Source organism: Leptonotus elevatus, chromosome 7 (genome assembly GCF_054856555.1).
Source record: "Leptonotus elevatus isolate MCC_2025b chromosome 7, RoL_Lele_1.0, whole genome shotgun sequence".
Lineage (NCBI taxonomy): Eukaryota > Metazoa > Chordata > Actinopteri > Syngnathiformes > Syngnathidae > Leptonotus > Leptonotus elevatus.
This window is the reverse complement of record NC_141245.1, coordinates 2,390,780-2,405,459: the sequence shown is the minus strand read 5'-3', so window position 1 is coordinate 2,405,459 and position 14,680 is coordinate 2,390,780. Positions and strand designations below refer to the sequence as shown.

Genomic DNA, 14,680 nt, shown 5'->3' with positions numbered 1-14,680 from the left:
ATCGCCTCGCTTTCTGATTGGCTGCACGTCACCGTCAATCGGCTGCGCGGTGGTTTGTCCTTAGAGCACACCGCACACAGTGTGAAGTCGAGCCAAAACAATCCAACATGTTGAATATCCCGGATTTCAGGTCTGAGTGGCCCAAACATCCTTCCGAGCGGCCGATATCGGTCTGAGCTAATGGCAGGATGATCTGTTAAGGTTATCGTTTGGATGTCGGCGCGTCCTTACGACTGTCGAGCGGGCAAATTCGGGGTTAAAATCGGGCTAAGTTGGCTGCAGTGTAAACCGGGCTTTAGGAGGTTTCGTCCCAATGCCAGCGATATATATGAACATATAGTATACAGATACATATAAATACCTGTATATTTATATGTATTTTTGGTAATATATGAGTAAATAAAACAGCTCTTTCTTTCATTCAACACAATCTATTGCATTTTTAAACAAAATATAAAATATTTGGTAAATTAGGAAACGTGTAACATGATTAGTTAAACATTTTTTTGACATGTCAGTGTCTTATCACTGGTGACCTATTTTTAGAACAGACCACAGTTACTTGTACACGCTGGCACCTACACAGTGATGAAGCCAACAGTGCGTCTGATTCCTCCGCCTGACCGCCCTCCTCCATAGTACAAAAACAAATTAATTGAAGACAATTAAATTCAAGAGACCGCTCATTAAGCAACCCCACAAGACGAGCTCATTAAGATGACAGACTTTTTTAACGACTTCTATTACGCGGAAATTCACCTATTGTGGGTGGACATGGAACATAGTGTATCACCAGCGAAACGTGAGGGAACCCTGTATTATTATTTAATTTTTTGCACTTGGCCTAAAAATTTGAGAACCACTGTTGAAGACTATTTCGACTTGACAACACATCCATCTAGCCGTGATCCAACCGCTTATCCTTTCGAGTGCCGAGGGTGCAGGGCCGGTCCTAAGTGATTTAGTGCCCTAGGCGAGTGCAGACTCCCCCCCGCGGCAATAAATAAATAAATAAATATAAATATAAAGATATATAATATTTAATAGCACACCACACAATAAATACCAAATTTCACAGATAACTACAAATAAAAAATAAAATTGAAAAGTATGCCTGCCGTACTTTACTATATATTTGTTTACATTAAACCAGCACTTCTTATCCTGTATAAATTAATGGAGTTAAATGAAACAATGATTTGTGCAAATCTATTTGCAATATCTGGACTAGCCTGACTGCTTTATTTTAAAGCCAGCAAGCTTTGCCTCACTTTGGTGCACAGAATAGCATAGATGTCATGGTGGAGTAAACAAGTTACAAGCAAGCTAAGAAGCTAACCCTATTTATTTGTTTATTTTTTTATAAACAATGATGATTGACTGACATACATGCCACTACCCTGGGCCTGTTTTTCCTCCTCCTCGTTTTGCTGCTTTCTTAATGCAACACTTGAGGTCTTGGACCTTTTCATTGGAAACGCTTTTGGGATTTGTTTGTTTTTTTTTGCCCTGCAATTTGGTGCCCGCTCCACTAGATGGGGCTCTAGGCAATCGCCTAGTTCGCCTATGGTGTGCTGGAGCCTATCTCAGTTGTTTACTTGCAGTAGGCGGGGTTACATCCTGAACATCCTGAACTGGTAGCCAGCCAATCGCAGGACTTAACAACATGAAGAGTGTAGATTGACCAATGCAAAGACAAAAGTATTGCTCCTTCAGACCACATAGTACAAAACAGGCTTACAAGTCCCGTTGCTGTGAAAATAGAGTAGGGAGTCCTCGAGTTACGTCGTTGTTCTTGTTTCGAATTTACCACGCCATTTTCCCACAGTAATCGTGCCATTTTAAAGTTATTTAAAGTTGTGTTGTTGCTACCTCCCGCAATGGACGTCCATCGAGCAGGTCAGCTCGCCATCAGGCATGTCACATTTCCGTGTTTAAATTTGAATTAGCTCCGCTCTGCCGTCCATCAGCAATGAGTGTCCGTGCAGAAACACGAAATATTGGTTCCGGCTTTTCCAGGTGGCGCGAATATATATATTTTAAATTACTGTACAAAGTATTTTGATGCAAATATTGACTTAAACAGTGAAATCCGACGTCAAAATTCGGGTCACATCGCCAGCGTACGAACGGAACTCGGACGCAACTCGAGGACTCCCTGTATTTCATTATTACCTTTAGCTTGTTTTAGAGAAGGTGACAACATTTAAAGAAAGATAAAAACTTAAATAAGTTATTAGTAGGCCTATTTAATTTTATATGGACAAATGATTACCTTCATCAGGGCAGAAATTGAGGGGGCAGCGAAAACGAACTCGATAATCTGAGCAATGTCCACTTGATTGGTCTGCATTTACACAGGCGAATCCTCTGGTTGTGTCAAATCTGCAGAGATGGGCCGAGATTTAGATTTAGACACATTCATACATTCAACTTGGGGCTGGAGATTTCACTTCCCATTCCTGTCACTGACTCTCACAAAAAAAGTTTTTATCCATCTGTTTTCTATGTCCATTTGCACCGACGTCACGTGATTACGTGACTGCCCTATGACGGACGGCGGAAGGAAATCATTGTTGAATGTAAGTGAACGTGATCCGGAGCGACTTAGTGACTTAGCGACTGCTATTTTACAAATTAAAAGTTATTATTGCCCATAGAGCCATGGAATCTACTACTTCAACCGAAGGTCGCCTGTCAGTCGAAGTTGCACATTTAGTCGACATCTTTTGTCTTCATTAGTAGGTATGCAATAAAAAGCAACATTTGGTTTACTCCTTTGATATGACCATTTTATAAGATAATCGATTAGATAAAGGACTTTACGCTGTACGAGATTCAATGGTTACAATACAGGCAAGTGGCTCTTTTGCTGCACAGCGTCCCGTAGGGGGCGTTCCCATGAGGACTGTGACGTCACATGCAAAAGGTCAATACTGCCTCTCCTCGCCAGTGTCGTGGGCAAACTGGGGCCTATCTCAGCTGACTTTGGGCGAGACCCGTTAACCCAGCCAATTGTAGGGCATTATGCCGTCATGTGCCCTAAGATGCTTGGTGATAAAGTTGTCTGCCTTCTTCTTTGATTTAATATAGCAAAAACCATAAAAACTTTCTCTGAGTATTTTTTTTTTAATCACAACCATCATTTAAAATTGTATTCATTGTGTTTCATGTTCAATATTAAACAAGCATTTTAAATATTGCCCGACAATGCTAACAAACACTCTGCTAAAACTTGTTTTCCCTTACAAGCTAATCTATCTATCTATATACCTAAAAAATGTAACAAGTGGGTATATTTGTGCTGCATCCGGTACTTACGAACGGATCGTCTCGCCGGTTGAATCTACACTGCCTCCAGATACAGTCTGAGCTTCAATTTGAATGGGCACAGGGCAGATTTCCATTGGGTTTTCACGACGCAGGTCATCAAGAGTCTCAAAATCTCCTATACCAGAGGGGTTGTCTCGATCATACCATCTAGTCCAGCATTCTGGATCTGTCATCCATCAGGCAGAAGGTGGAGTTGGTGTGTATGTATGGAACAAGATGAACACAATTAATTTGACACAGAACATGGAAAAATAATTAAACTGTACATCAGAGGACTAAAAATATCACCATTTGACCAATAAAAAAAAAAGTCCAACCTGTAGCAGATGTTATGCCTTTTAAGTTTGAAACTTCATTCTATAGCTACACAGCAAAATAGCCAGTGTTAGATTAACACTGAGAACGTTAAATCTAACACTAGAAAAGTGTTTATATGTGTCCACACCAATAACTATGAATTTTACACTTTTCAAAGTGCTACTTTTTTCACACGTAACCAGTGTTACTCCAACACTCTATAGTGTTGAAAATCGACACTGGTAAACACTGAGTAGTGTTGAAAGTACTCTGCACAAGTGTCAGTGTTAAACATTTAATTCTGCCAAACTACACTTAAGTCTAGTGTTTAGACACTTATGAGTGTATTGCACTAGTGTCAGTGTTAAAAATTCAACTCAAACTACACTTTACTCTGGTTAATGGTCCTTCATTTATATCGTGTTTTTCCTCATTACACGGCCCTCAAAGCGCTTTACATTTTGACGACTGATGACACGGCATTAGGAGCAACTAGGGGTTCAGTATCATGCTCAAGGATATACTTCCAAATAGTCACACTGCCCTGCGATCAAACCCCCACACTGTCAGGGTTGCGAGACCACCTCTCCACCACTGAGCCACGCCACCACAACAGCAACAGCTGGATGTATTGCTATTGAATTGTTGACAGCGTGCTGGGAAATTGGAACGTTTCTCCTTCACTGGAAGGTCTGGTCAATTTAACACTCAAGGTAGTGCTATTCAGGTTACACCCAACATCTACACTAACACTCAAGGAAATTTACTCTGACAGTGCAACTTTTTAACCTAACTGTGTTTAAATAACACTGCCTACTGCATATTTGATTGAACACTGGAAATTTAACACTGACTAACTTGCTGTGTACATGCAGAATGAACAAAATGAGTAGCATGCTTACGATCGCCGCCGGCTTGCACGTGCTTGCCTAGAAAAATACACACACATAAAGATATTTATTCTTAATGCTTAAGTTATCAAATGGTGTGTGGGTGTGTGTGTGGGGGGGGTGCGTGCGTGTGTGTGTGTGTGTGTGTGTGTGTGTGTGTGTGTGTGTGTGTGTGTGTGTGTGTGTGTGTGTGTGTATGCGTGCGTGCGCGTGTGGCGTGGAGGGGGTGGGGGGTATCTGCTACAAAATGGGGACATTGTTCTGACTTTTCACAGACAAGTGGGGACCTCACCTACAAATGGAGACATTTTGGAGGTCCCCATTTTGTTCAGACATCTTTTTGAGGGTCAAGACTTGGTTTTAGAGTTTAGTTTGAATTGGGTTATGGACGGTTGAGGTTAGCGTAAGGAATAAGGGTAGGCAATAATTTTTGATGGTTGGGGTTAGAGCTAGGAAATGCATTATCTCAATGTGATGTACCCATTTTGCACAATGTGTGTACAATGTTTCTGACAGAAAGATGAAAACCTGTACAGTGTTCCCTCATTTTTCACTGGGGTTAGGTTCCAAAAAATACCCACAATAAATGAAATCTGCAAAGTAGTTAGCTTTATGATTTACATTTATTATAAATGTGGAGCCACAACACTGAAAGTAAGATTTGGTATTGGGGAAAAAGCTGTATTAGCATTGAAACAAGTACTGTATTGACATTGTAAAAGGTTGTATTTAAAAATAAAATACATAAAAAAAACTATTTTCTTTAAGCATATTTTTTTGTATTATGGTGTCTTTTTCAATGCCAATCTGCAGATTTTTTTAACACTTTTTTTTCGAGTGTCACAGGGTTTTCATCTTCAACTCTTTTTTTTCCAGTTTCAACTTATTGGCAGTGTTTTAACGTGGAGGGAGGGGTTCGGGGTAGGGGTCGGGGCTTTGAGCGTGTTAGATTATTAACATTGTTTTTCTGTTTCAATTTATATTTTAATCGTTTTTGATATTAGTTAGAGCTGTGTAATAATAAGACAACAGTTAATTCATATGTTAGTCAATCTATAGTCCTTTGTTCTCCTCTCTGGGAAAGAAATGTCTAGTAAGGTTTCTGAGTTATCTAAATGAGGGGATGTTTGAAAGTGCAAGCAGAGATCTGTCCATAAATTTCCTGGTGCAAGGAGGTGCCGGGGACCAATTGTTTACCCACATCTGGAGTGAATTGAAATAGGAACGGTGTAGGATTCTAAGTTGTGTATTTCACTCTGCTGACAGGACAAGATGACAGGGGGGGAGTATTTTTTCTAAACACTGTTTTTGTATAAGTGTGAAAGAGCAGAGAGCGAGAGGCACACTTTGCGGTCACTGCTGATTGAGCAAGGATCCAAAGTGGCTTCGGAAATTTCTGAATAATAAAAGCTGGCAAGAAACTTCTTCACGAGATCTCAACTTTGAGTTTTATTTGAACACGCAGGAAATCAAAGGAATGATTTCTAACAAGCGTTAGAATGTGCTTCCAGCTTTTCAGGAGAGGAGAGAGAAGAGAGCGCGGCCTTTGTCGGCTAAAGACAATACTTGAATTCCCTGTGGCAGATAGTCGAGATTTATGGATACAAGTTCACCAGGAACTCCTAAGCCGCCTATAAGTCTGTGTTTTTTCTACATATAATCTTGTGGCATTAAAACCACTATGTTTGTCATGCTAATTTAGCAAACGTGCTAACGTGTAAAACTTAAGCTCAAACTGCAACACCTTAAGGTGCCCCTTTGTCTAACCACCCTTCTAAGTTACTGCAGTCCAAAATTGCTTTAATGTCAAAATATTGTGTTCGTTTATTAAGTTGCAGTGAAATAATGTTAATCATGATGAATAATCCTTCCTGTCTGTGTTAATGTTTCTGTAGTAAACCCCTTAGCACATTAGCACGTTTGCTAAATTGGCATAACATGATGCATAAAGTAATTTCAAACATAGTGGTTTTAACGCCACAAGGTTGTATATAGGAAAAAATACAGACTTACAGGCGGTTTAGGAGTTCCTGGTGAACTTGTTTCCATGAGTCTCTGCCACAGGTAATTCAAGTATTGCCTTTAGCCAACAGAGACAGCGCTCTCTTCTCTCTCCCTTCCTGAAAAGCCAGAAGCGCGTTCTCGCGCTCAAAGCCCACCCCGACCGCTCCCCTCCTTGTTAAAACTGCCAATAAGTTGAAACAGGAAAAAAAAGAGAACTGAGAACCAGAGAGTTGAAGCTGAAAACCTGTGACACTCCAGTGTAAAAAAAAGAGTGTAAAAAAAATCTGCAGATTGGCATTGAAAAAGATTTTACAAAATATCCTTAAAGAAAATAGTGTTTTTTTATGTCTGTATTTTATTTTTCAATACAAACTTTTACAATGCCAATACTTGTTTCAATGTCAATGCAGCTTTTTCCACAATGACAACCCCCCTCCAATACCAAATCTTACTGCCAGTCTAAATCCCCTCACCATACAGTTTAAACACGTTTCTCATTGCGGCATTTACATTTTGTCATATTTATCTCCTGTTTAAATGTTCTCAATGTTCAAACCTTCATATTTTTAATAAAATATGGTACACTTCTGTAAAAAGAAAAAAAGAAAAAAAAAAGAATGCAAAATTGCACCCCAAAAAAAACCTGCGAGGCCGCGAAAACTGAACTGCGTTATAGCGAGGGAATACTGTATAACAGAACAGAAGCTTTGTGAAGGTTATGGTTGCATTTCTTAAAAGGGATCTTACCAGCATGCAGTAGCACAAACGTAATACCCAACTGTAGGAGAAGATTGATTGATTGATTGATTAATTGAACACATTACAAGATATGATCATAAAAATGTAAGAAAAAAAACCAGGATTATCAATAGACATAGTTCAACGCAGTTTACATGTTCAAAAGGAGAAGGAGTAGGAAAAAGTACAATAACTTATCTAGTCCTACCCCAAATTACTCATATGTCAATACAGTACACTAGTAGGTAGATAGGTAACATGTAGTATTAGATGCTGTGCATGTTTTGTTAAATGTAACACTTTCTTAAATATTAAATGTGGGAAAGTTTTATACATTACCCATTTGATCATCATTGGAGATGTCATATTTCACAGCAATGGAGGGATGTTTCTTAGAAAAAGAAAATAAATCTGATGTTTACATTATAAACTTTCGAAATGCGAGTATGCAATAACTTTTCAAGAAAGAGAGTAAGCTTTATTGTACAAATGATATTACATGCAATGAAAAACAATCAAATGCTTACAGCACAGGATGCTGCTGTAGACGTCCTGTGTCAGCATTGGGAAGTCTTCAGCCATAAATACTCGATAGGGTGGATCCATTCGTTCCAAGTAACAAGAAGACCAGCAATTAACGATAATCAGAAAGTAGTCATTAACTGCTGTCATATCTGTGATTATGAGTTTGTTCTTAGTGGTTGCAGACGTACTTCACACCTTTGGAATTTCTGTTGAATAATTTGAGCAGTGACATTTAAAGACAAGGACATGACAAACTATGACAAGTTCGCTTTTGGCCAAAATAAAACCACACCTACAAGTGGATTTCTTAGCCTTTTCTAACCTGTCAAAACTACCAAACTTTGATTAAGGGCTATATTAATAAACTTGACTTCAGAACCCAAAAAGTGCTACATACATTATTTTAACTGCAAATGATAAATATCTCATCCTTCTCCATTAATGCTCATCATGAGCTCATATCATATCAGATGTCGTGTTGGTTGTGAACCAACCACAATTCTTTGAAGTGAACTCATTTTAACCTGTTCCATACACACCCTGTAATGAGTGTAACCAAAAGCAATAGAGGAGAAAAGGCAAGCAAGGGAACATGTTGTTAATTAACGTGCGGGTGTGTCTACCAACTGTTGCTAAAGTAATTAAGAAATTAAAATATACAGTTGTTACGGCCCACATTGTTTCGTGGCCGTTTTTTCTTTTTTGTTGAGTGGTGGATTGCGTGCATGTGTTGGTGCACCTCCCTGATTGGTGGTCCTCGTCCCCGGCTCAGGCCACCAATCTATGCAAGGGAAGAGCACTAATTACCGCATTGGCTTCAGGTGGGCCAGCTCAATAAAATAAAGCCTTTTGTTGTTGTTCGTGTAGAACACTGTTCGCCATAATTTGTCTCTCCGCTCATCATCCATGACCTCATTAGTGTTCGCCATAACAGTAGTTTCCCTATTTGTGTAGTCAGTATTTGTTCAGGTGTTACTTTGACAGTTGGGATTTCGGGAGCAGTCGTACTGGCAACCACTTCAGAGTGTACCGCGCCTACTGCCCGATGGCAGCTGGGATAGGCTCCAGCACCCCTGCGACCCTTGTGAGCAATAAGTGGTTTGGAAAATGGATGGTTGGATATTTTCCTTGTTTTTTTTCTTTGCAGACTCTACATCCCGCCCTTTTATTGCCAATAAAGCTTAAATATGTTAAGTCAAGTCACCAAACATTCGCACCTTCCATACATCAGTGTGAGTAGCACTGGAGGCAATGTGTGTGAAGTGCCTTGCCCAAGGATACAACGACACATGACTTGGTGAGAGCGGGGTTTAAACAGCCATTTTTCTGATTACTGAACGACCGTCTCTACACCCTGAGCCACGGCCGCCACAAAAGCCTGAAAGACCTGCGTTCGAGGCTAAAGTAAACAACGAAAATGGTGGATAGTGATAAATTGTTTTTTATTTTGCTTCTCTAAACTCATTTTGACTTCCAGCAATTCTCGCAATTTTGCTTCATTTATTGTTTTTTATCTTATTCCATAAGCATTTCATACAGTTCAGTATATTTTCATGCAGGGAGGTAGCGGCATACTGTCACGTACGTTGTGTTACGAGGAGTTATGTTGAATATTTATGAATGAAGAAAGCTATCTCGTTTTATACTCAAGTAAATTGTGTTTTATCATTCACGGTCTGTGGTTTCAAAGGGGTCGCCATTGTAGAGGGACGTCACATTGTAGTCAGTCGTGAAGTTTTTTTCCCCCGACTTCTCAAGTGGAATTTCCGAGTTCACACACTTCCTGGTTGGAACTCGAAAAAGTCCAACTTCCGACTATCCTCGAATGCAGCATAAGAGTAGCGTTACTTCAAAATAATATTACTTAAACAAAAGTAAAAAGTAGTCGTCAAAAAAACCACTCAAGTACAAGTAAAAAAAGTATTCGCTGAAAAGAATACTAAAGTACTGAGTAACTGCACCCCCGCTGTGGGGACTGAGACAGTTGCAGTGTAGGGATGTCCCAAGCCGATCACGTGATCGGAATTCGGAATGGAACACAAGGTTGCTGACTCGATCGGAATCGGACGTTGTCTCTCGATTAGGATTCGGTTAAATATATGAGGTTATTTTCATAACATTTGGATTAAATCTGTGAGACTTCATTTTTCCACATAGCTAAGCGTGCGGCATGGCTTTGGCTTTGCTACAGTGACACTATTGGCTGAATGCTGTCGGGGCTAAACAAGGAAATCGCTATTAGTTGATAATAAGTTATTATTAATATGATACATACTGTAGATGCGTTGCACGCATCCCCGCTATACTTCACTGCCGGGCAGTCGGGCTGCCCCACTGCCATAAGGCGATGGCGACTCTGGACGTGCGATAGGTCCTCCCCGCGGATCCGGCTGCGGATGATTCCTCTGCTTTGCTTCTGAATGTTGTTAATTGTTGTGTTTGTTGATGCTTGTAGGTGTTGTGTCTTTCCTTGTGTAAAGCACATTGAGTTGCCTTGTGTATGAAATGTGCTATAGAAATAAACGTGTGGTATAGAAATAAACCTGCCTTGCATTGCCTTGATGTGAACTCGTCTGTTTGCCACCGCTATTTACATAGCTCAGAGAGCTCATGGTAATGCTAGCTAAGCACTGGAGGTACTTCATGACCAGGCTTGGGGAGTAATGGAATACATTTACCGCAGTTACGTATTCAGAATACCCCCCCAAAAAAGTTACTGTATTCCGTTACAGTACAGGAAAAAAATCATGTAATCAGATTACAGGTCCATTTGTTAAAAATTTTGATTATTTTGAGGGATTACAATTTCTAGGATGTGAGAGAGAGCGCGAACGAGCAAGAGCGAGCGTGTGTGTGTGTGAGAGTGTGAGCGAGAGAGAGAGAGAGAGAGAGAGAGAGAGAGAGAGAGAGAGAGAGAGAGAGAGAGAGAGAGAGAGCGAGCGAAAGAGAGAAAGAGAGAAAGAGAGAAAGACAGACCGTTGTGTCGTGTTGATGTCATACGTGTCCTTGACACGCGGCCAGTTTAAAAAGTTCACTCTTTGGAACATACTTGGCTTGCTGAAGGACCGATAAGAAAAAGTTTGAGCTGCAGCATGCTACACTGAGCTTCTTGGTAGCCGCCGCTACATCATAAAGTATGTGAGTTACACCTTCCAAACAAATCTCCCTTCCACCAATTCACTATATAAACACCATACGCAATATACACGGCTAAACTCGTGACTGGTAAAAGTAAATTTTGCAGTTGATGTCACGCATCGTCATCTTCATATTATTAGTGTGTGTGCGGGTGAAATTAGCTACTATGCTTTCAAAAACGATTTGTCCCTTTTCTCCCCATTCCACATTACAGCAACAACAGCTTTGTTAGCAAGCAAATATTCACTTTACCTCATTGGATGGATGGATGGATGGATGGATGGATGGATGGATGGATGTCTGTCTGTCTGTCTGTCTGTCTGTCTGTCTGTCTGTCTGTCTGTCTGTCTGTCTGTCTGTCTGTCTGTCTGCCTGCCTGCCTGTCTGTCTGTCTGTCTGTCTGTCTGTCTGAACTGTGTGATGTGGTTGCTTTCAGTGACAGTTCGAAAACAGCATATGGCCTTCAATCAATCAATCAATCAATCAATCAATCAATCAATCAATCAATCAATCAATCAACCAACCAACCAATCAGAACTACTAACTTAACTTTTTTAAATTGGTGTAACTTTGTATGCTTTTATGAGTAATTTGTACTACAAAGTTTCTATTAAATTGAACTTTACTAGTTTTAGGGTAACTTAAAAACATAAATCAGCTGTAACTTAATAAAATCAAGTTATTTCGTGATTAAAACCTTGTTTCTATTGTTTCAAAAAAGGTAAAATTTAACAACTAAAATATAAAACATACTAAAACTAAAAATGCATGTAATGTAATATTTTATGTTTTGTGTATATGTTTCATAATTAATTTTACTTATTAATTTGTCATTTTGTTTTAGGCCTATAGTCGAATAATTTGTTCTGTTTCCTACCTGGTTTAAATAAATTAATAATAATTTATGTTAGATTATAAACATATGCTCATAGCAGGCGACATGGTTGCCAACTGGTTAAAATGTCTGCCTCCGAGTCCAGAGGTTGTGAGATCGAATCCGGCCCTCTGGCCTTCCAAGCTGGAGGTTGCATGTTCTTTACGTTGCTGCGTGGGCTTTCTCCGGGTACTCCAGTTTCCTCCCACATTCCCAAAAAATGCATGGTATGTTAATTGAACACTGTGTGTGCCCTGCGATTGGCTGGCAACCAATTCAGGCCTACTTCCTAAAGACAGCTGGGATAGACTGCAGCATACCTGCGACCCTCGTGAGAACACCTTGTACTTATGGTTTGGAATTTTGTTAACTTAATCCAGTGGTTTTATAACATTTATAAGTTAGTAACTGAGAATAATTGAGTTGCTGTAACAGAAAGCTTCTCAGTAACTATGTATCAAAAAAATTAATTTAGTGTAATCAAACCATTCAAGTTCTGCAAAACTTAAACTTTTGAGTTAATCAACTCAAAAAAGTGAGGCAACAACTCAAAAAAAGCGAGGCAGCCGATTACCTCACTTTTTTGGAGTTCTATCTTATTCGGGTTAACAGCGTATGCCAAATACAGAGTTTGTTTGTCGTAAGAGTCAAAATGCCAAATGTAATGGATGGAGCCATCCCCTTCTTAGCGCAACACGGCACACCTTTTCTTTTGTGTGTAATCTATTCTTCTCGCATTTAGTTATTATAGGCCTACACCCATTTCTATCTACAGAGCTGCCCAGATGTTTGTCAAAGTTAATGAATGAAGTTAACCACGTGATCCAAAGTGGTATTTTTCTTGCGTCACAGCAGACTGCAAGACTTCAGGTCTTCCCGTCCTAACAAGAAAGTTTCTTGTTAGGACAAGAAAAACATATTTCAATTCTTTTTTTCTCCCATGTCACTTTAGGGGCTGCGTATATGTGTGTGAGTTTAGGTGTGTATATGTTTATTTGAAATGATTGTAAACCCAGGAAAATTAACTCCTGAGATGTGTCAGGAGCTAATGGGGCTCTTAATAAACGAAACAAAACAAAACAAAACGAAAACAAAACGAAACAAAACGAAACATCGTCATCCTTAAAGATTTCCTAATCTACATTCCTCCTGTCAAGTTCGCACTTCAGGATTTAATTATTCTCCAACACATGATTCCAGCACACCCGCAGCTGTCAAAAGTCACATTCTGTCATCTGCTGGCTCATAAATTCAGCTACACCCCTCTGTTTTGTCAGATCTTTCTGATGCGGCGGCTGCTTCTTTTCAAGTGGAGAATTGTCATTGAGGTTGATTGCTGTCCATCTCAGGTGTATTCTCTTTCCTGCTGTCTTCCCTGCAAAAAAAACCCCCCAGATCTGCTCTGTTCCATTTTGAAATAAGGCCATAACATAACAAAAATAACAAAAATTGAAGCACTCTGAATACTTGGATGCGCTCTCAGGCACTCAAACCCCTCCATCATGTTAATGTGGTAATTTAGGGGAGGGGACTGGGATGTCCCAATGGACAACACCTGGATATTGTAAATGGAAGATAGGGGATGAATGCAAAGTCAAGGTGGGAGAGGAAGACTTCTTCTGGAACATTGTAATCAAAGATCAAGATGGCACATTTGATCTTGAATTTCAAACAACATGCACAAGGGAGAGACTTCAAACAGAATGTGCGTTGAACCGTTGCTGTGCCAAGGGCGGCTCTGTTTGACATTTAAAATAATTACACAAAATAACAGGGGTAAGTCAAGTACAGTTTAATGCCTGCAAGTTGCAACTAGGCGCAGGAAGGAGGATTTCACGTTCTGGCCAACACGTAAGCCTGCTTTCCGAGGATTCATTGTCTCCAACTCTGCACAATAGAAGTATTCACATTCATTGCTCAAGTAGAAGTCTAGATTCTCACTATTTTCTTATTGTGACTATTCTCACCTTTAAAGAACAATAAACTGCCAAATCTCGGCAAGTTAGAGAATTTTGGAGAATCATTAATTTTTGGGGTTCTTCATTGTTCCCTTTATTTCCGAACTAATAGGCACTGCACAGCTACCTGTTTCTTTTTAGGACCTCACCCTGGCTGCAAACCTCACACTGTAAAAAAATAAAAATAAAAATAAATAATTATGTTTGTTTTAAAAAATTGTTGCAATTTCCACATATATTTTAAAGTATATTCAAATTCAGCTATGGTTGAGATAGTATGCCACAGGACTTATCGATCTTAGGAAAAATAAAGTTACAAACATTTATTAAAAATTGTTCTTTCTAAGTTTCTATCTTCCATGTTGAGCATTTTATCACAACTGTACCCACTGAGCTATAGACGTCTATTAGACGTCTCATCTAAGTTTAGACCGAAATTAGCCCGTCTATAATTGGTCTATATTTTAGCCCGAATCTAGACGATACAATTCATCAAGTAAATATGAACTACTAAATTAAAAAAATTACTGTAGGTTGTATAAATGGTGGCAAAATGTTGGATTGATACGTTTTAAACAGTAATTGATCAATGTATAATGTAGTTCATATTTAGACTTGATTTAGACGTCTAAATCAAGTTCTCATTTCAACTCTATTTAGACCAGGGGTGAGCATACTCGGTCCTCGAGGGCCGGAGTCCTGCAGGTTTTGGATATTTCCCTTCTCCAACACAGCTGATATATAATCAGCTCATCAGCAAGCTCTGCATAACCCTGATAACGATCCTGTTAATTGGAATCAGCTTGTGTTGGAAAAAGGAAACCTCCAAAACCTGCAGGACTCCGGCCCTCAAGGACCGAGTTTGCACACCTCTGCTTTAAACCAAATCCGGACAATTGAATTAAATACACTGAATAATGTGT

General features: G+C 39.6%; 2 pseudogenes; one reads left to right on the top strand and one right to left on the bottom strand.

Annotated features, from left to right (window-relative positions):
• The window catches only part of LOC147170369 (mucin-5AC-like), a 46,556-nt pseudogene extending 37,953 nt beyond the window's left edge, over positions 1-8,603 (bottom strand).
• LOC147170367 (uncharacterized) overlaps positions 1-14,680 on the top strand; it is a 128,919-nt pseudogene that overhangs the window by 56,375 nt on the left and 57,864 nt on the right.